Raw genomic sequence first — 20,232 nt, forward strand, 5'->3', positions numbered from 1 at the left:
ACCACTGAAACCAGAGGCATTTCTGCTGAACAGGAAGTTGTTTCCTGACAAGGAAACTGATGGAAAAAGTGGTATATTTCAAAACACTACAAGGATTTCTACTCAGCAACCTGCTAGTACAGCAGTCCCCAACCTTTTTTGCGCCACGTAAACAATATAAAAAATAAAAAAACGATAAATACCATGAAAACCATAAATAGAAATGTGTTCGAATTTTTGTGGAGGAATAAAACCCATTACATAGAAAGATCTCAGCTTGTGAAGGGATACAATAAAGGTGGTATCAAAACTCCAGAATTGGAATTTATGGTTGGCACCCTTAGAATTAAATGGTTAAAATCTTGTCTGTCACAGCCAGACTCTACTTAGCCCCACATCCCATGATTCTTGTTTAATAAAATAGTATACAGGATTAGACTTTATTTTGAAATGTGATTTTGCGGCAAATAAAATCCCCATAAAGATATCAAACTTTCCAAAACAGACGTTGCATTTTTGGGAAAATGAGATTTACCCACAACTTCTCCCCATAATTCAACCTTATGGAATAATAGGGTAATAACACTTAATCAAAAATCAATTTTCAAGAGTGACTGGTTTGAACAAAAATATTATATTCATAACAGATTTGTTGGATGATAAAGGTGTCATTCTAAGTTACACAGACTTTTCAGAAAAATATTGTCTAAACTGTTCTCAAAGAGAATATAACAAATTTTGTGAACTGGTCCCACTGCCTCTGCTTCATTTGATTAAAATTTTTATGATATACAATAATTTCTCATCAGTGCTCCCAAATTTATTGCTAGGGCAATGTCAGCTGTTTGATAAAAATGCAATAAGAAATTTGTTAGTAGTTTCTTCAAAGACAAAATATTTCATAGTTACAACAGAATGGTTACATGGCATGGTTCTAGTTTAGTTATTTCATATACACTGGATAAAGCATACTAAAAATTTATGAAATAGCCTATTCTACCTAAAGTTAAAGAAACACACTTTAAACAAAACTAATACTGTGGCAGAATTTCTAAAAAAAGAGATTTGGCTTTGAGGTGGATCAGTGTTCTTTTTGTACTGATGAAAATGAAACCCTAGAACATCTTTTTTTTTCCTATGCCCTATCACACAATGTATTTGGTGCAACTTAAAAAATTGGATTTCCCTAAATATTAATGATGTGCCACTGTTTGAATTACATCATAATTTTTTTTATATGGATCATCTAGCATTGGATGTCTCAGACATTATTAACATCATCATACTTGTTGAGTATTGCAGCATCGACAGCGATCAACTCGAAGGAAAATGACGACGGAGGCAAAAATGTCCTTAATATTTTTGGGAACTTTATTCCTCATCAACATGCGGCAAAACTTTTCTCATGGGTGCCATTTTCGTTGTGGTATACTTTTTTTTTTTTTCTTAGGGGCGTGATGACGCAGCATCCGTGCTCTTACAATGAAACAGTGCCTCCTTGTGGTGGCAACTAAAATACTGTCTCTGTTAAACCACAGTAACCATAATGCAGTTAAACACTGTACAACATGAGTACACACAATGAATATCTTAACAATACTTTTGAGTAAATATCATATCCATTGTGCTAAATGGAGGAACGCTAAGCCTTCTCTCCCTGGTTTTTTTGATGATTTTAAGATATTTTTCTTTGCTAAAAAAAAGACAAAAAGCACATATGCCAAAAAAATAACCAGGATAATGCACGTCTCCCGCTATTCTAAATTTTGACTTATGCTGAGGCTAATATATTGTTAAGTAATGCAGCTGTCTCACTAAGGTCCAGAATCGATTTGTTCCACGATTCAATTCAATTCAATTCGATTTGATTATGGGGAATTTTGACAGTCAGAAATATTATAATTCAGATCAGTACATTTACATATTTTTGTATTTAAAAAAAGGAAGCTGACACACGCAAGACTTTATCAAAGGTGTGAGCATCACAGCAGATGCCTTTGTGTCAAAGTAGCTGAAGATAAAACACATAAAAACATGAAGGTGGTTTTCCTGGCCTGGGATTTTATAAAAAATATTCTGCAGTACATCAAAAACGAAAGAAAACCATTAATCAACATATGAACGTTACCTCTGACGTTACAGCGGTTTTATTAGAGACACGGCTAACGTTTTGCATTTTGCATAATTTTAAAAAGTTTAAATTTATTCAGTATTGAACGGCAGAAATTAGGTTTTCTTTTCAGAAGTATGTAAAATGAAGAAAAAAAAAAAAAAAACAGCGGCCGACTGCGCTGTAAACAACAGTAGACTTGTGCCTAACAAGCAAGCGAATAATGTAGAAAACAGATTTTTAGACGGGAAACTGTTCTTGAAGTACAGAGAGAGAGGGCTGTGCATTATGGAACGCCAGGACTGCCATAATGAATTAATTAAATACACCATTAAATAATTAATTAAATGTGGCAATAATTAATTAAAATTGGAATTAATTAATTAAATAAATAGTTATGATATATGTAATTAATTAATTATTGACACATTTAATTAATTATTTATGTATTTCACATTTTAATTAATTATTGACACATTTAATTAATTAATTATTGACATATTTAATTAATTATTTATGTATTTCACATTTTAATTAATTATTGACACATTTAATTAATTATTGACACATTTAATTAATTATTTAATGATATATTTATTTATTTCATTTTGGCAGTCCTGACGCCTGGCTCTCATCATGAAATAATTTTATCTGTCAGCCTCACCCATCAAACTCAGGGGGCGGGGTTAACGCTGATCGAGTCAAAACCATTGCTTTGGCCTGGTGGCCATTGTTTCTAGCACACAACAACCGGCATGTGGAAGCTAACAGAACTGAGCTTTGAAAAACCCTGTTTGTGTGTCACCAAATACCGTTTTAATATTTTTTTAGCCGAGAATGTAGTGGTTTAATCTTCATGTGTCTGGTCGGTTTGTCAAGATACAGCCTCTTTGCAAAAGTGTTTCGATGATTTCGGAGATGTCGTCCCAGTCTCACGGCAAAGCGTGGGATAGACCCGCTCGCCTCGCAAGCAATCCCACCGACAAAGCGCAGGCCCCGGTACACAGCTGTAGTAACCCCCGCTGACTTCTTTTACTGAGGTTATATTTATCGGTGTTTTATTTCCTGATGTTCTTATGTGTCCTACGTGTTTCAGTCGCCAATTCTGAATTATAACTAACATTAAAAACATGTTGTGGTGGGGCGTGGTCTGCGGGGCCGTGCGGACGCACCTGCACGGCATCCGCAATCACGCCCGCCGTGTTAAAACACGGGGACTCAGGGGTTGGTGGTGGTGTGGTGTGATGTGAATCAAATAAAGTTGGCTCTGAACGGCGCTCTGTGGTCCCGCCGTGCCTTATTCATGCCACATTGGTGCCGAAACCCAGGAGGCGGCATGGCGGGTACCTACCAGAGCCAGGAAAGGAAAGAGCTGGCCGAGATGGTGGCCGAAATAGCGGCCACCCAGCGGAAGCAGGCGGCGGAGGTGCGTCGCCAACAGGAGGAGCTGCGGCAGGAGAGCGAACGCCACCTGGGGAAGATGGCAGAGCTGGCAGCGCTGCTCTGGGCCTGGGCGCCACCCCCACAAGTGTGTCTCGAGGACAGTGGAGGAGCCGTGTGGGTCACCTCGGCAGCCGGAGGTGGTGGACGAGCCACGCGGGGGTCCGAGCCTGCCGGAGGAGGAGGAGCAGCCGGGTGAAGGGCTGCTCCTGCCGGGAGCGGTGGAGGAGCCGCTCCAATCGGAGGCCGAGGACGAGGCGGGCGAGGGTCTACACCTGCCGGAGGCAGAGGAGTCGCTCCACCCGGAGGGGGGCGAGGGGCGGTGCCTGCTGGGGGCGGAGGCGCAGTGCGGGGAGCCGCTCCAAACGGGAGTGGCGGAGGCGGTGGCGGAGCAGCTGTGCGGGGAGACGGAGGTCCCTGCTCCAGGGCAGCCTGTGCAGCCGGAGTTGGAGGCAGAGGAGCGGGACAGCCCCGCTAGGCCGGGGATCGGCGGGCTGGCTAGTCCAGCCTCGCTGCCACCAGTCGATTCTGCGCGCCTGACGTCTGCCCAGCCGCCTGTGTGCAGGAGCACACGGCCATGCCGGTGGGGCCGTGTCCGCTTGCTACGCGGCCGACCTCCGGACCAGCTTCGCCGTTGCCGCTGGATGCGCGGGCGGCCACCAGAACGGACGCTTCCCCGTCGCTTGGTCGGGGGCTGGGGCGCCGATGTGTAGGGGCCGAGTCTCGCCCCAGTTCGCGGGGGGGAGTAGGTTTGGCCGGATCACTCCCCGGCCTCAATCGGGCGATGGGGGTATGTGGTGGGGCGTGGTCTGCGGGGCCGTGCGGACGCACCTGCACGGCATCCGCAATCACGCCCGCCGTGTTAAAACACGGGGACTCAGGGGTTGGTGGTGGTGTGGTGTGATGTGAATCAAATAAAGTTGGCTCTGAACGTCGCTCTGTGGTCCCGCCGTGCCTTATTCATGCCACAATGTTTAAGGAGGAGAGAGAGCAAATCTGTTTAACATCTGATCTTTGGGTTTTTGTTCAGTAATCAGCGTGACCTGTGTATAAACACATAAAAGAGATAACGTTGGTGTTTCCGTCATGTAGTAACTGCTGGCTTTAACTGTACAAAGGTTGTTCGACACTATGAAACACATACAGACTTCATGATGTTCGGCTAATATTTTTATTGTGAATATTAATCATGCTGACCTCGCTCTGTACACCACGCAGCGAGGTCAGCATATCCACGATATCCTCAGCTCCATGAGTTTCCCAGCTGACTATCTAACTGCCAACTATTCCAGAGACGTGAAAATATACAGCATAAAGAAAAGTGTAAGAGACTCAGCAGCAGATTAGAATAACAGTTATACATTTAATAAATCACCAAATGAATCCAAGAAACGAGCAAACCTGTTCCGACAATTTGAGTTTGTATTCCCTCAGCTGCAGACTCGCTGCTGTTTAAATGTTTGAAAAGGAAGATTAGATATAAACAAACGTCAAACATAGACTCAGTCTGCCTTCACATTTGATATGAGGCCAGCACGTATAGTGGCCTCAGCAGGCTATTACTGAAATACACGTGCTATATCATAAACTATGATATAAATAGGGAGGTCCTATTAACATGTTTAGTTTTAAAGGACACCTTCCTGCCTTTAGTCTCATTCATGAGCAGTATTCGTTTTCTTCTAACATCCAGAAGTCTGCACAATGTGTTTCATAGTTTGTAACAAGCCTTTGACAGGTAAACATAACATGACCGAAAAAGCAAAAAAAAAAAAAAAAAAAAAAAAGAGAGAGAGAGAGAGAGAGAGAGAGAGAGAGAGTGTTGATATAAGAAGAGAAAATTCTCTCAATTATGGAGACAGGCAAATGGTTCATTTATGTTTGATGTGTGTTTATTCCTCCCTAAATATCGTCGGTGAAGTTTGCCATGCACGTCAGATTTTCCTGCGCATTTTTATACCTCTGCCAACAGAGAGAGAAAAAAAATCACATTCTAACAGACAGCTGGTGCTTAGAATACAGTTGAATAAGTATTAAAAAACAGATGATATTTAGATGATAGTTCAGTCTAACACATGTGCCAGTGAACCATTAAACGTCTGTGAAACTATGCAGTTATGAAACGTAACTTTAACCTCAGCCAAACCGATTTGCTCAGTTGTAAATAAAACAGCGAAGTAAACGTGACCCGACAGACAGAACCTGAGTGAATGAAGTCCAGCGTTTAACCACTGAGAGCTAAAACTCAGCTGAGGTTTGAAAGCTGTGTGCCGGTGATTGGACATCAGCCGCTGATGAAGCTGTTCGCCTATAAAGTGCTCTGTAAGGAAACGAGCTCCAGCAGCTCTGCGCTCGGGGAAAACACTATATTTACTTATCTTGTGCAGAAAAATGCGCTGACATTGCGTTATATCGAGCACCGGCTGCCCAGTTAAACTGTGACTATCACCAGGTAACTAGGCGTGTTTCTTGAATTAGCAGCAGGTGTTAAACAGCTGACAGATGAGGAGGAGGATGCATGCAGGTAAACTGAGGGTCTGCTGAGCTGATCGCTGGTTTCGTGAGAAAAATGTCAGCTCGTTCTTTATGTTACAGAAGCACAGAGACACAAGACCAGGCGGAAAGAGACGATCGTTCGGTGAAAATGAGAATCTGCGAATGCAACATGTGGAACACGGAGAGTGGAATATGTAAACAAACCGGTTAACGTAACCCCCTCGGTGCGCTCTGCATGCTAACTGTTAGCAGAGCTAGTGAAATCTCTGAAAACATCTGAGCACTTTTGCAAGCATGTTCTATGTTGACAACCTGACCAGACATAAGGCGCGACATTCGCGGCTAAAATACTGTTAAAAGTGTAGCTGGTGACAGAAAAACGGGGTATTTTAAAACTACACCACCACCATTGCTGCCTGTGATTTGATCTGCATTCTGGGATAACTGGCTGCCCCAAGTCTACACAAGCAATCGATTATCTAGGATCGACCTGTTTTGACTTACTTTGCACGGCAACCAATCAAATGTTAGAGAAGCTGCATGGGCAGCGTTAACCCCGCCCCCTGAGTTTGATGGGTGAGGCTGACAGATAAAATTATTTCATGACGAGAGCCAGGCGCCAGGACTGCCAAAATGAAATAAATAAATATATCATTAAATAATTAATTAAATGTGTCAATAATTAATTAAAATGTGAAATACATAAATAATTAATTAAATGTGTCAATAATTAATTAATTACATGTGTCATAACTATTTATTTAATTAATTAATTCCAATTTTAATTAATTATTGACACATTTAATTAATTATTTAATGGTGTATTTAATTAATTCATTATGGCAGTCCTGGCGTTCCATAGTGCATGACGTGCGATTTTATCGTGGTGGAAGCAAAACAGTGAGGGAATTCATGACGATGTTTATGTGAAGCGCAGTTTGGATCTTCTTTTGCTGCTGGTTCAGTCAATATTGTTTGGAGAGAGATCAAACTAACAGCTTTAGAATCGGCGCAAAAACGGCGTGAAAACAAAGCGCGGACCTGCCGACAGATCAGAGTCAGCGAGCTGTCGGCTTTCAGCCCCGACCGTGTCCGTGCTGTCGGGTGAGAAAGGCGACATCTCACTGATTCTGATCCGCGGGTCCGCGCTGTGTGTTTACGTCTTTGTGTGTACCTGCTCTCATTTACTGTCTTAGCTGTTTGGTGGTTGTTGAAATTTTGTGAGGTTTCACCAGAGATTCTGGCATTTCGGGTAAAATAAATTTATATTAAAAAATCGATTCAGGATTTTAATGAATCGATTTCACGTTATCCAAGCCAGAATCGATTTTAATCAATAAATCGATTATAAAAACCCACCCCTAACTAACAGGTTGCTGAGTAGACATCTGTGTGGTGGTTTGTTTGAAATCTAACACTTTTTCCTTCAGTTTCCTTGTCAAGAATTAACTTCCTGTTCAACTGAAATGCCTTCCTGTTCAACTGAAATGCCTTCCTGTTCAACTGAAATGCCTTCCTGTTCAACTGAAATGCCTTCCTGTTCGACTGAAACGCCTTCCTGTTCGACTGAAATGCCTTCCTGTTCAACTGAAATGCCTTGGTTTTTCAGTAGTGTGTGTGAGAGCGTTTCAGTTGTGTGTGTGAGAGCTAAAATTTCAGTAGTGTGTGTGAGAGCGTTTCAGTAGTGTGTGTGAGAGCGTTTCAGTAGTGTGTGTGAGAGCTAAAATTTCAGTAGTGTGTGTGAGAGCGTTTCAGTAGTGTGTGTGAGAGCTAAAATTTCAGTAGTGTGTGTGAGAGCGTTTCAGTAGTGTGTGTGAGAGCGTTTCAGTAGTGTGTGTGAGAGCGTTTCAGTAGTGTGTGTGAGAGCGTTTCAGTAGTGTGTGTGAGAGCGTTTCAGTAGTGTGTGTGAGAGCTAAAATTTCAGTAGTGTGTGTGAGAGCGTTTCAGTAATAATGTCCCTTACGGCACCTCATACTTATACATGTATTACTTAACAACAAATGATGTAAGCGCCAGAGGTTGTGGTTTGAAGTTCACATACACTCATCATCCTGTCATGGTAATTTGGGGTTTTTTCAAGCGGTTTTCCATGGTGGAATAATTGTGCTGCATACATCTTCAATTACTTCAAAACACAAGAGTTGGGGCACACTGGGTCAAGATTACACATACAGGCTCAAATGAATTCACGCAAATCTTTTCACAGGTGCTGAGGATTGACAAATAAGGCCTATTAAGTTCTCATTAGTCATCATGATTGACTACAACTGCTAATTTCTCTTTGCTGCCATAAAAAGGATTTGTTTGACAGGACTCGTTGGATTGACCAATACTCAGGAAAATGTCCAAGAAACTCAGTTTCTCCTTCTTCGATCTGCACTAAGCTTGATATTTGGTCCCAAATGAAAAGACGTATGTGAGTGGTGAAATCTTCAGCCAGAATTATACCAAAAGCTTGTTGATGGCATCAAAAGCATCTGGTTGTGGTACAAATTACTAAGGGACATTTAGCCAAATATTAGTTGGGGGTGTTTGTATGTAGTTGAGGCTGTATGTATACTTCTTTTCTTGTGTGGATTGGATTTATTATGGATTTTCTCTAAACTTGTGCACCCAATTTGTTATTTAAAGTCATTGAAGATATGTTGTACAATCATATCCACCCTAGAAGAAAAACGGCTCGAATTAATCATTAAAAGCCCCAAATTACCATGACATTTATGCCCATGATGAGTGTATGTAAACTTCTGACCACAACTGGAACCTAGCTCTGTGGGAAAAACTGCAACTAAACTAGAACAGACTCTGGGTACACATCCCAGCTTAGACTAGGCAAAAGCTTTTAAAGCAGAGTTCACAACACAATACGAAAACCAAATGAGAAATTAAACACGCACGCCTAATCAACTGGGAACACCGCTTCCAAGACTGAAGCTTTCCTGGGTTACAGAGCTCAAAAAGAAACAGATATTTATGATTAGAGTGTATTAGACTTCTCATCAAGCCTAATTTGTTTTAGGGTATTTCACAGTTTACATTCTTATAATATGGTAAAACCACCAAAATCAAAGTAGAACCAAAACAACCCTAAATTGTGACGTTCCCTGACCTGTTTGAAGCAAAGAGCCATTTTCGCAACAAATACTAACAAAGAAATCTTTAATTTGACTTGACCTTTAGGTTTGAACTCAATGCTACACCAAAACAAAGCCTTATGAAGGCAAAAAGGATCCTTCATTTAGATGTTGATTTCAGGACTGCACGCACGCGTGTGTGTGCGCTTACGTAATTCACCTAGGTCACTACCTATAAAAGGAGAGCTCCACAGTGCACTAAAGCTTATCCGTGGAGACCCAGAACGTCGAGGCTGCTTTGTTTGGAAGCCGCCTCTGTTATTTTAAGCAACAAGGGGACTCAAAATGCAGTTGTGAGTCATACTTTAAAAATCATCACCCCCTCTATCAGCACATGTGGACTCACCCAGAATATTTGTTTTGTTAGGTGATTTACAACACCAAAACACTGCATGGTGCCTTTCCCTATTTATGGTTATTTCTTGAGTAATGAAGACAAGAGCAGCTACCAGGATCAAAAAAAGCAGTAAGACAGGCCTGCATAAGTGAAAGGAGTAATAGCAGTCGACATAACAATAAAAAAGGGCCAAAGCTCCCAACAGAACAAAACATCTGTTCCCATCACAGCAACTAAGTCATCTGGTTCAGTATGATTGTCCCTGAAAGGGGATCACATCACATATTTGAGAGCAGCTTGTTAACAAAGACAAAAAGAAAAAAAAACATCTTGTTCTTTTGTTTTGTGTCACTGGTGACAATGTGTCTGTCTTGTTCACTATGTAGTTATACCAGTCCTACCGGCTAATTTATGTGGGCAATAATATTTCTGCTGCTCTAGGGCACGCAAACAAACTGAATCATCGGCTTCCAATCACTAGAGTGTTCTCTGACCTTTTGTTGCCCATTGGGAGCTGTTACTGTCTACAAGAGGAAGATCTGTCTCAACACAGGCCAAGTATGTCACTTCCTGGCCGTGCCCCATATCCTTCTTCCTAAAAGCTTTTTCTCAACCCTGGCAAATGTCCAGTGCTCTCTTAAATAGAAGGGATGGGTAGTGAGAAAAACTTTGAATTGTTTCAGGCAGCATCTATTTTGGACTCAAAATATCTTCAAATCATTTCATATTGTAAGTCTAAGTACTACATGACAGGGCCATCTTAAAATGTTTACTCCTCTCAAGTAAGGAGTTACTTGAGATTACATAACGTCTGTAAGAAATGCAATATACCACAAATGCAGAAGTTACAACACTTAAACTCACTGGATAAAACAATTATGCTGCCTGCAGTTAAACTGTCAAGTGTTTTACTGGCTGGTATAAGCAGCTCAAATGAGAAAACCCAGTTAATTTTCACCATGTCACTGTTGGTCACTGATGATTTGAGTTACAGGAAATGAACACCTGTTGACATATTCATAAGAACAGCATACACAGAAACTACTCTGAGATAAGGGCCAGACAGAATGCTGCCCTAGAGGCAGATATTGACCTGTAGTCTACCAGACTAGATTTTGTCAGAAATCACATGTCCAAACAAGAGGACAGAGCAGGACTGTGGTCAACACTCTACTCTATGAATAGTAGATTTGTATGGAAAAGGCTTTTAACTGTGTATATATGCAAAAAAAATACATCACTGGTAAAGAATGAACCAAAGTGCATGTAAGCACTGTTTAGCAAACATTTAAGGTGTTATGACAGACAGTCAGTCAGCCTTTCACCACAAAGCCCACAGCTCTGTAAGTCATCAACTTAATGAGAGAAGTCACAGGACCAATGAAACATATTGAGCTCGCAACCAAAGACCGATATGAACTCGTGTCCAACCTTTCAGTATTGTTTCAGTTCAGCTTTGCCAGAATTCCCACAAGTCTTCCGTTTTTTCTCATTGAAACCCTAAACACCACAGACATTTACACCTGACAGCCCTAGACTGTGACAGCGCTCAGGTTTCAAATCTGCCAAGTTGTTTTATGGCCATTAGTACACAGGATATACATGTTGTTTTGTATCATCATGAAAACATTTTAGCCACTTCACAAATTCACATAAACAGTAAACCATCAGAGAAATGTTCTTTTCCTAATTGTACAAAATCGGGGGGAGCTGCTGAAGACAGAGCCAGCCAGTTGCTGACACAGTCTCTTCCTGAGGGAAGAGGGTGGAGAGTGGAAACTCTGCTCCACTAAGAAAGCCAGGTGCCAGTGGAAAAATAAACTGGCCTTCCAATTTTGAAATAAAGAAGAAAAAAAGGATTTACAGCTGGTGGTGTGCTGAGAAATCCTCAGCCAGCATCAGGAGCCATGAAGGAACAAAACAAAAGATGGAAGTAAAAAAGTGTGCTCTTTAGTGCAGAGGAAGGAAGCATATGCGAGCAACTTCCAAAAGTATTCCTTCCTTTGAGATTTGGCCATCTAATGTGAATCCCCAAATTTTACTGATGAATTCCAGTAAAAGTAAGAAAAGATCAGTGTTTACTGCCTCTGAGGGAGACTGTGACATCACCCATCCAGCCCTCAAGAAAATGTACCCAATTTATGCACGTCTCAGCTCAGTGTGCAAGTCTCTACTGCATTTTGGACTCATGTATGTTGTGCAATGGTTTCTATCGTACTTCCTCTCCACAGGTGTTAACATGAGGGGGGTAGGGTTAAAGTGATACATGCACACATAGAAACAGATGAGAGACACGTAATAATATTAAATCCTTAGCCCAGTTAAGTCCAACAAACATCTGTAAAGGAAGCCCTAGGCCTGGTTAGCCCACCAGGAGCTCTGCTGCAGAGTCACAGGTCAAACACCCGAGAGGACAAACTTCCACCTTCACTGCACTTCAAAAGCAGTCAAAAAGTCACTGGCACAAAAACAGTTAGTCCACAAAAATATTCTTACCCAAAGAAGTAATATAGTAATATCAGATCTTACCATTATTGTGTTCTTTTTATGTCCAGAGAAAGCAGCATGTCATCCTACCGCTGTCGACAACAGAAAAATGACAGGAAGCACAAGAAGTCCTGTGATTTGTTTGGTATACAATATGTTGCATTGGGTGTGTATGACTACAACCAGGTCATGTGCCTTTCCACTGAAAGCAGACACAGGTCACTAGTCCTAATGCAATAACCCCATGTTTTATACGTATATCGATCCATGCAAGCAATCAAACCAATGTTTTTCAAATGGAAAAAAATGCACCGTGATGTGGCCCGGGAGGACGGTAGATGGAGGGTGTGTTACTTTTTTTTTTTTAAGCAACCCTCACATAACAATTAACCACATAGTGAGTGTTCAATGTGTGTCTCATTAAAAAGCAATCTTTCAGCACTTAAGGTGGTTTAAGTGCCCTGCCTGCAACAACTGGCAAATTTGAACCACAACTCCAACTGCTCGCATCCCCGTCGCAGCTAATAGAGTCCGCTTCAGAGTTTCAATCTGACAGCAGGGTGTGTTTGTCTATCTTGGCAACGGGGTCTTCAATCACATGACTAAACTATCCCTTTGATCTGTGAGGGAAAAGAGGGAAATGGAGTTAAAGTGACAGAGGAAGGAAAAGCAGCTGTAGACAGAAGAAGAGTACGGAGGGCAGAGGACGATACAAAAAAGGGATTGTGAACGGAAACAAGAGGGTCCAACAGGAAAATGTGTGGGGAAAGAGGACGGGAGATGGGAAGAAAGCTGGAGAAAATGGGCTTTTGTGGGGAAGGGGGGGATGGATGTGATGGCTTTGTGGGGCATGTGTTTCCAGGGTGCCGAGAGGCCTCAGTCTGGTGATATGGGGGTGAGGAGCAGAGGGTGGAGGACAAAATCTGCTACTGCAAAAAAAACAACAGGGTCTGAGACTAATCCATCTCCCCCTCTCCCCCCCTCTTTCTCACAGAGACACAAAGTCCCTTAAATCCCTTTTACCAGAAGTCCTGCTGACTGGAGCCAGTAGCCTGAAAAGCAGTTGACATAACAACCCTGTGGGTACTCGTGCTGTAGAAATGCACTGACCCGCTTCAGGCAGCACTACTTATGTCACCAGAAAGACAAAGAAAGCGTGCAGCTTCCCCTCCTGGAAATATTTAATTTGGCTACATGTCATTCAAACACAATCAAGCCTCAAAGTTACACTGGACAGCGCGAGTGTGTGTTTTTTTCTCTATTTACAGACTACATTTTTGTCCAAGCCTTCCAAGCTTTCCATTTTCCTCCATTCAGAGAAGCCATTAAGCATTGCATATGGGGAAAAACAAACAAGCAAACACACTCACACAAATGCACTGTGCACATGCAACGAGGGGAACACAAGAAAAAAGAAAAAAAAAAAGAAGAAGAAGATAGGCGAGGAGAAACACACACACTGCCTCTCCAACAAAATACTGCAATCATGGAAGCTGCAGCGGTGAGAAGGAAGGGTGGGGTTTATGCTACTTTATCTAGCCAGGAGATCATATACGTGCACACACACAAACACACACACATGCACAGCAGAAGCAAACACCCAGACAGATGTTGGGGGGTTTTTTTTGTTAAATGGGATACATCTAGCATAGTAGCTGCAATTAAAGCCACAACCCCCAGAGCAGGCACACAGAAAGAATTTTAGTGCTCCAGCAACACTTCCAGCACATCGGTTTTGCCAACTTACGATGGAAAATGTGAAAAGTAAATGACTAAAAGCCGTTTCAATTTTACAAAAACCTCTACTGGGTCAGTTAAGCGAGGGAGAACTGATGTTTGCATCCATTGTTCCTTCTCTTCTGCATGCACTTCCACGATTTATATCAGTAGTTCCTGCTGTGAGGCCACTTTTGATCGAATGCAAATATTGTTGCACAACCAAAACTAAATTCAAAAACTGCCCAGATGCAGGACATTTGACAAATAAATGGGTTTGCACATGTTAAAGTAGCAACTTCAGTAGCTAAAAATGACATGACCTCAACTACATGAGAATTAATCCACTCTCTTTTCAGACAGCTGTTTGATAGCTGTATTTGAAATAAGAGCATGTAACTATCTCTGCAGTTGTTCTTCCTCACAGCTGAGTTGAAGACCCTGACAAACCATAATGAGATTTTTCCGCTTGGCAACAACTTATCAGCATAGAGTTCTTCCACAGAATAGCAGCCTCTGAGATACCGAGAAGAAGAACAGAGAGAAAGAGGACGCAAAATGAGGACTGAGGGGGGGAATTAGTGGGGTGGAATGTCTCATCCTGCCAGTGGGGTTTCTCCCTCTCAGCTCTGTGGTGTCCACTGTGCAGGGCAGACACCATCTGGCCAGCTGGAATGCTACTGAGCAGGGGGTGAGTGGAGGGTTAAAGGGGGCGTAGTATCTTGCAGGGGGATGGGTCATGGCTGAGAGATAGAGTATTAACAGTAGTGGTATTAACCACTTAATGCCAGACAAACTAAAATGTGTCAAGTAAGGAGAAAAAGCAGAAATACGACATTAAACGCTCATGAAAAAAGTGAAGGCCCCCCCCTCCGAATTTTCCAAAAATGCTGTTTTGCAGTTCATTCCAAAGTTTATGGCTAATTACATTTACATAACGTCTACTGCCCCACATATGACATGCATATATGATGAACAAGAGGCCTTATTTGGATTTGCTCTGTAAGCTTGAAAAACTTCCATGCAAACTTTGGCTCAGAACAGGAAGTATTGCTGCCTTTAAACACTCCCCCCAAATATGGTTTACCAATAACTGTGCATGTTTTATTCATGGGTATTTCATGGTAACATCTGCCACTCATATGGGTTTGAAGGCAATAAAAACGCTGGCTGAAAAGCACAGAAAAAAAAAAAAAAAAAAAAAAAAAAACACCACCGGAGATACACTAACTACCTCACTTATATTTTACTCTGAGGCTTTGTTGTCAGTTGACGGTGGTGTCAGATGAAATTCGGCTCTGACAGCTAAAAAAACAAAGCGAAAGGCAGTACGGAGAAATCCCCTGTGCTCCCTCAACGCATGGAAACTATTACGCGTTTGTGCAAATCAAACGAAACCCTGAAGTATAACCATATGTTTATGTGCCATGCAAATATTAAATTGGTTAAACAGACGTCGTTATTGAAGTTGGTCCCGGTGGTGGTGGTGCTGACCAAATACAGTTTGCATCTTAGCGCTGAAGCTGGAAGCGGTCCACTCTAACTGCTAGCAAGGTTTATAAATATGTCTTAGTAGAGATTAGCCCAAGGATAACCCTCTAGCATCTTCCCAGTAGAGTTCCTATTCCTCACACTGTCACATCCCGTCTGGTTTATATAAATATTTGTACTGCTGAACTTTTTGGCTGTGCAATTGACATCAAATCCTACTGAGAGCTGAGGAAGAAAAGATGGGTCAGCGCAAGAAAGAGGAGAGCAACAGGGCTGAGTGGAATTGTGCCTGACTTTCTCAAGTACACTATAGCTAAAGACTGAGAAATTCTCAGTATACTTAAATTCCACTGACCAGGTGAAACAATATCTACTCTAATAACTGTCTTATTTACACTGCACACGTTCCCAAAACAGCTGAGAGTTATAATCTCTCCGGCATGTCTTGGGTCTGTCCTGTGGCCTCCCCTTATAGGACTTGTCCAGAATATCTCATCCAGAAGGCATCCTAGTGCCCGGACCACTTCAAGTGGCTCATTTCAATGAATCCCAGAATGACCAAACTCCTCACCCTATATTTATGGGAGAACCCAGACCCACTACGGGGGAACCTTATTTTAGCCACTCGTATCCACAGTCTCATGCTACCCAAAGCACTTGGACATAGCATCTTATACTCAGTTCTCTCTTCATCACAGCAGACCAGTACAACATCCTCATTACTGCTCCAAGACACTTAAATTCCTCCACTTGGGGGAGCAACTTGTCCCTTGCCCAGAGTGGGTACCCTCCCTTTTACATATAAAACATTAGCACTCAAATTAGATGGCAGAGTCATCTTTTAAACTCTTAGTTTTAGCCTTTTGGATGCTGGAACATTGTTTTGTTTTCATTTTATTCCTGAACCCAAAGTTATTGGTTTCTGACATGGTTAGCCAGCTGTGTCCATGCACTATGTATGCACACTACAGCCAGAGATACCCATCTATTAGCACTAAGTACCACACAATTAAACAGTAGAATTCCCCTCACCATAACTGAGGGGACCTTTTGGACAGACTGTTACATAAAGTGTGATAAAAACTACCTATATCAGCGAGTACCTGTCAAGTTGATTTAATTTAAGTTAGAATAAAAACCAACGAGTTTGCACAACTGGTGTGAAAGGGCGAATTAGCTACAGAGACCGAAAAACGTTTATATAGTAGGCTGGAAACAAGTTATATTATGTTTAATACAGGAGTCTATGAGGACTGATTGGCTTGTGGGATTCCGCCTCAAGTGGCCGCCTGAGGAACTGCAGTTGTTCTGCACCATTCAGCCTAATTTTTTCAGCCCTGGAGGTTTGTGCCCATCTGTACATGTACACTTTATCCTGTCAAAGGGGATATTATTGTGAAGTGAGTAAAGCCTTCTTCAGTCATAAGATTGTGATTACAATGTGGCAACAAACTCAAGGAATGTCCATACCTGCCACCCATTGCTTCTGTCACGACCAGACATCTCGGAAATTCCACTAACGTATCAAAACCCTGTCATATGACAATCATCAGGATCCTGGGCTCTCAGTAGTTGTCACTTCACTCGACTCAAAGTTAACAAAAGTTTAATTCGGGACCTTTCCAATTCATAAAGGTCAGGGACATTGTCTTGAAATCACTGAATTTGATTGACCACTTTTCTGCTAGTGGTTTCCTGTGTGGGTTTTAAGGTCCCAACGTAGCACTGCACTGGTAGTCTGTTGGTGAGACACATGTCAGCAAGTTGTAGTTGTAGTGACAGTCACCTGGGGGCACTGTCATAAATATGTGGAATAACCGGTTGTCCCGTTAGCTAAGCCTCTACCACAGAAAAAAAAAAACAAACAAAAAAAAAAAAAAACTAGAAGTGATAGTATGAAAATAGAGATAACAATAAAATGAAGCCAGGGTTACAAAAACTGTCAAAAGAAGTAATTTAACTCTTCTTCCTATTTGTGCTTTGTTGATTTTTGATGTTTTCTTCCACACTTCCTCCTCTTTCCTGATGTCCTTGTTGTTGTTCAAAACAATGCTTCAGTCATTCAGTGTTTTACCACTGTCAGGCTACGTGAAGTTTTCTTTTTGTAGGACCTGCACACATACCGTATTATGCAAAAGCCTTGAGCCACCCCGTCATTCCCTTATATTTTGCTTGGGAAATAAGAAGTAGGTGCAATGATTTATGGAAACATATGCAAACATAAATGGAAATACAGTAGACAAAGCAAAACAGAGTGAATCTGAACTCTTAGACAAGTTTTCCTGTAATTTCTTTCAGTAGTCTTCAGGAACAGTTTGCCAGCATTGTAAGGACATTGAAAGTTCTGCTTTGGATGTCGGCTGCCTCCAAAATTACTATTTTATTCATTTTAAACTGTGTCAACTTTGACATTTTTCACAGATTAAATAAAATAAAAATTAAAAATAAAACATCGATCTTCTTTGAAGTGAAACTAAATACCAAAAGATATAATTTAAAACTCTAAGGTGTTGTGTCTACTCATAGCAGACACAACACTGGTTCATATCTTGAGTTTTGCCTTTATGCTTGAATGATTCAGAGCAAACAAGAAAAACAGGAAAACATTTCTCTGAAAACATTTCTGTGAAAGGACTGGACCGAAAATAAGTGAAAAAGCAGTCAATGTCAAGAAGACCTTCAGAAAACCTGGAGAACTATTGCTCAAGATCACTTTAAAAGAATTACAAGACAGAAAGACTCCTCGGAGAACTGAAATACAAAGCAATGTGATTTTAGTCGGTTGTTTCTTTTTTTTTTTTAATTAATGTGGAAATCTTGGTGTGCTTGTTTTGGTATTTTGCCTTTAGAGTCTTGTTAAAACAGTCATTGCCCAACTGACAGCTCTAACTTTACAGATTTTATTTTTTTTAAAAATAAACATCCCTTAATTACTTTTGAGCGAAGCAACACTCTATCGGAGGTGCAAACACCAAAAAACAAAAAAATTTTTTTGACAGTGTTCACAAAAATGCAGAACAAGCCTTAATGACAGGTCTTCAACCCATCTGTCGCTTGCAAACAAGAGGGAAATTTCTCTGATAGCAGAAAAAAAAAGAGAACAAGGAAAGAAATGCGCAGCCACCAAGTAGCAGGGCAATGTCCCACGGTCTTTGATTCTGCGGGATGATTCCAGGGAACTGGCCCATGGTTAAGAGCCTTGTACACCTTGTTATTGTTTTCTTGTGATGGCAATGATCCAGGAATTGAGTTTTCTAGAAGAAAACAAAACAAGTCTGTGCAGCAAAAGCCCTCATCCACGGCACACTTCTCCACTAGTGTTGAGTAACAAGATCCCTGCAGGGACAATCCATTACCACCCCAAGACTGACAGGAGGTGTTTGGATGAATGATAATACCTCCCAATGCCACTGCAAAACACTTACTTTTGCTTGACAACAATGGAGTCTCTGTCTCTCTTTGTTTATGGTCTTTGCATGGCTCAAAGAAAAGGCAGGTAATGTGCGGCAGCACTATGCAGATGAGAGAGAGGAACTGTAAATAAAAGCAGGATGCATTGTTTGCTGGTCTCATAAACCCATATTTTATTCACAATAAAAAACAGAAGAAAAAAAAATCACATGTTTAATGTGAGACATTTTTGCTATTTTACAAAAAAGAAATTTGCTCATTTTGAATTTGATTGCATCAACATGTCTCAAAAAGGTTAGAATTGAGGCAGCAAATGGCTGGACAAGTAATTGGAGCTATAAAGAAAATAGCTAGAGGAACACTTTGCAGCTAATTAGGTTAAATAGCAACAGGCCAGTAAAATCCTATATCAGACATACCTGGTAAACCTGGCAAAACATAGGACTCAAAATCAAAAAGTACCCCCCCCAAAAAGTACATTTTATCAATATAAACATTTGATGTGTTTCCTATGTTCTATGGTAAATAAGATATGGGTTCATGGGATTTGAAAAGCATTTTGCTTTTATTTAGATTCTGCTAAGCATTTCAACCTTTTTAATTTTTGGGTTTTATTCCCACAGAGAAACAGGCCCCATTACAACAGCGATTAAGAGCAATGCTTTAACATGTGCCATCCTGTTCTGCGCCTGACACACAGCACATAGTACATCTTATCAAGGCATCAGGGTTTTTTTTCCCCTGAGTTGCTCAACACCAGCTGGCTCATGATGGTCCTGGGAAGCCTGTTGTGACACAAGCCACTGAAATGCCTTACAATGGGAAAATTACAGTCAAGCCTTAAACACAGTACCCCTGGGATTCTAAAAAAAACAACAAAAAACTTTAGTTCTATTCATAATTTCAGAAAAAAAATAACAGCGACTCTTGAAATCATACATCAAACCCTTTTTGACAGATGAAAAACATGTGAACAGAATGTAATCAACTCTAGGGTCACCTTTCCATTAAAAACCAAAAAAAGGACAACATTTTGAATTTAAATATGCTTCGTGGCATGTGACAAGAACCAGACCCAATCATATGATCAAAAAAAGAAAAACATACTTCAAAGACAATCATACACACCTCCCCAGCAGTCTGCGAGTATTTGCACAGCCATGGTACTCTGACACAGATAAACACGACTCTGGCTCCAAACTATTATGTGCCAGCTGGAGTGACATTACTGTAACAGCAGTGGGCCCTGAAGCCTTTTCATTTTTATCGCTCTCTCTCTGTCTTTTTTTTATCACTTTGTTTTCACAGGTGGTTTTGCAGAACAGGCCTCAAATGTTCACTCACTGCGCCCAGGGTTAGTTCCCCTCTGTGGAGAGTGAGCTCAACAACTCTCTGCTGACTAATTTGCCGAAACCTAAGTAAAAGAGTGAGGGGACGCATAAAACCAGCTAACTTTAACATGCAATTTGACATGTCACACTTGAACTGCCTTAAGGGGGGGAACCTATAGATGGAAAGGAGCGTTTGGAGTCGTTTTGCTCAATGAATACAGTTAAAGGGAACAAGCCGGTAGTAGGCGTATTCAAGTGCAATATTAACCAGAAAGATTTAAACTGGTGTTATAAAAAGCA

At 41.3% G+C, this 20,232-nt stretch overlaps 1 protein-coding gene across 2 annotated transcripts in view; it reads right to left on the bottom strand.

Moving 5' to 3' along the window:
* Nucleotides 1-20,232, bottom strand: part of svild (supervillin d) — a 57,315-nt gene that overhangs the window by 36,369 nt on the left and 714 nt on the right. The window lies entirely within an intron of this gene.

This window comes from Mchenga conophoros, linkage group LG8 (assembly GCF_057382185.1).
Source record: "Mchenga conophoros isolate Kocher_MC1m ecotype Shallow Benthic linkage group LG8, M_conophoros_male_GT1.1, whole genome shotgun sequence".
In the NCBI taxonomy this organism is placed as follows: Eukaryota; Metazoa; Chordata; class Actinopteri; order Cichliformes; family Cichlidae; genus Mchenga; species Mchenga conophoros.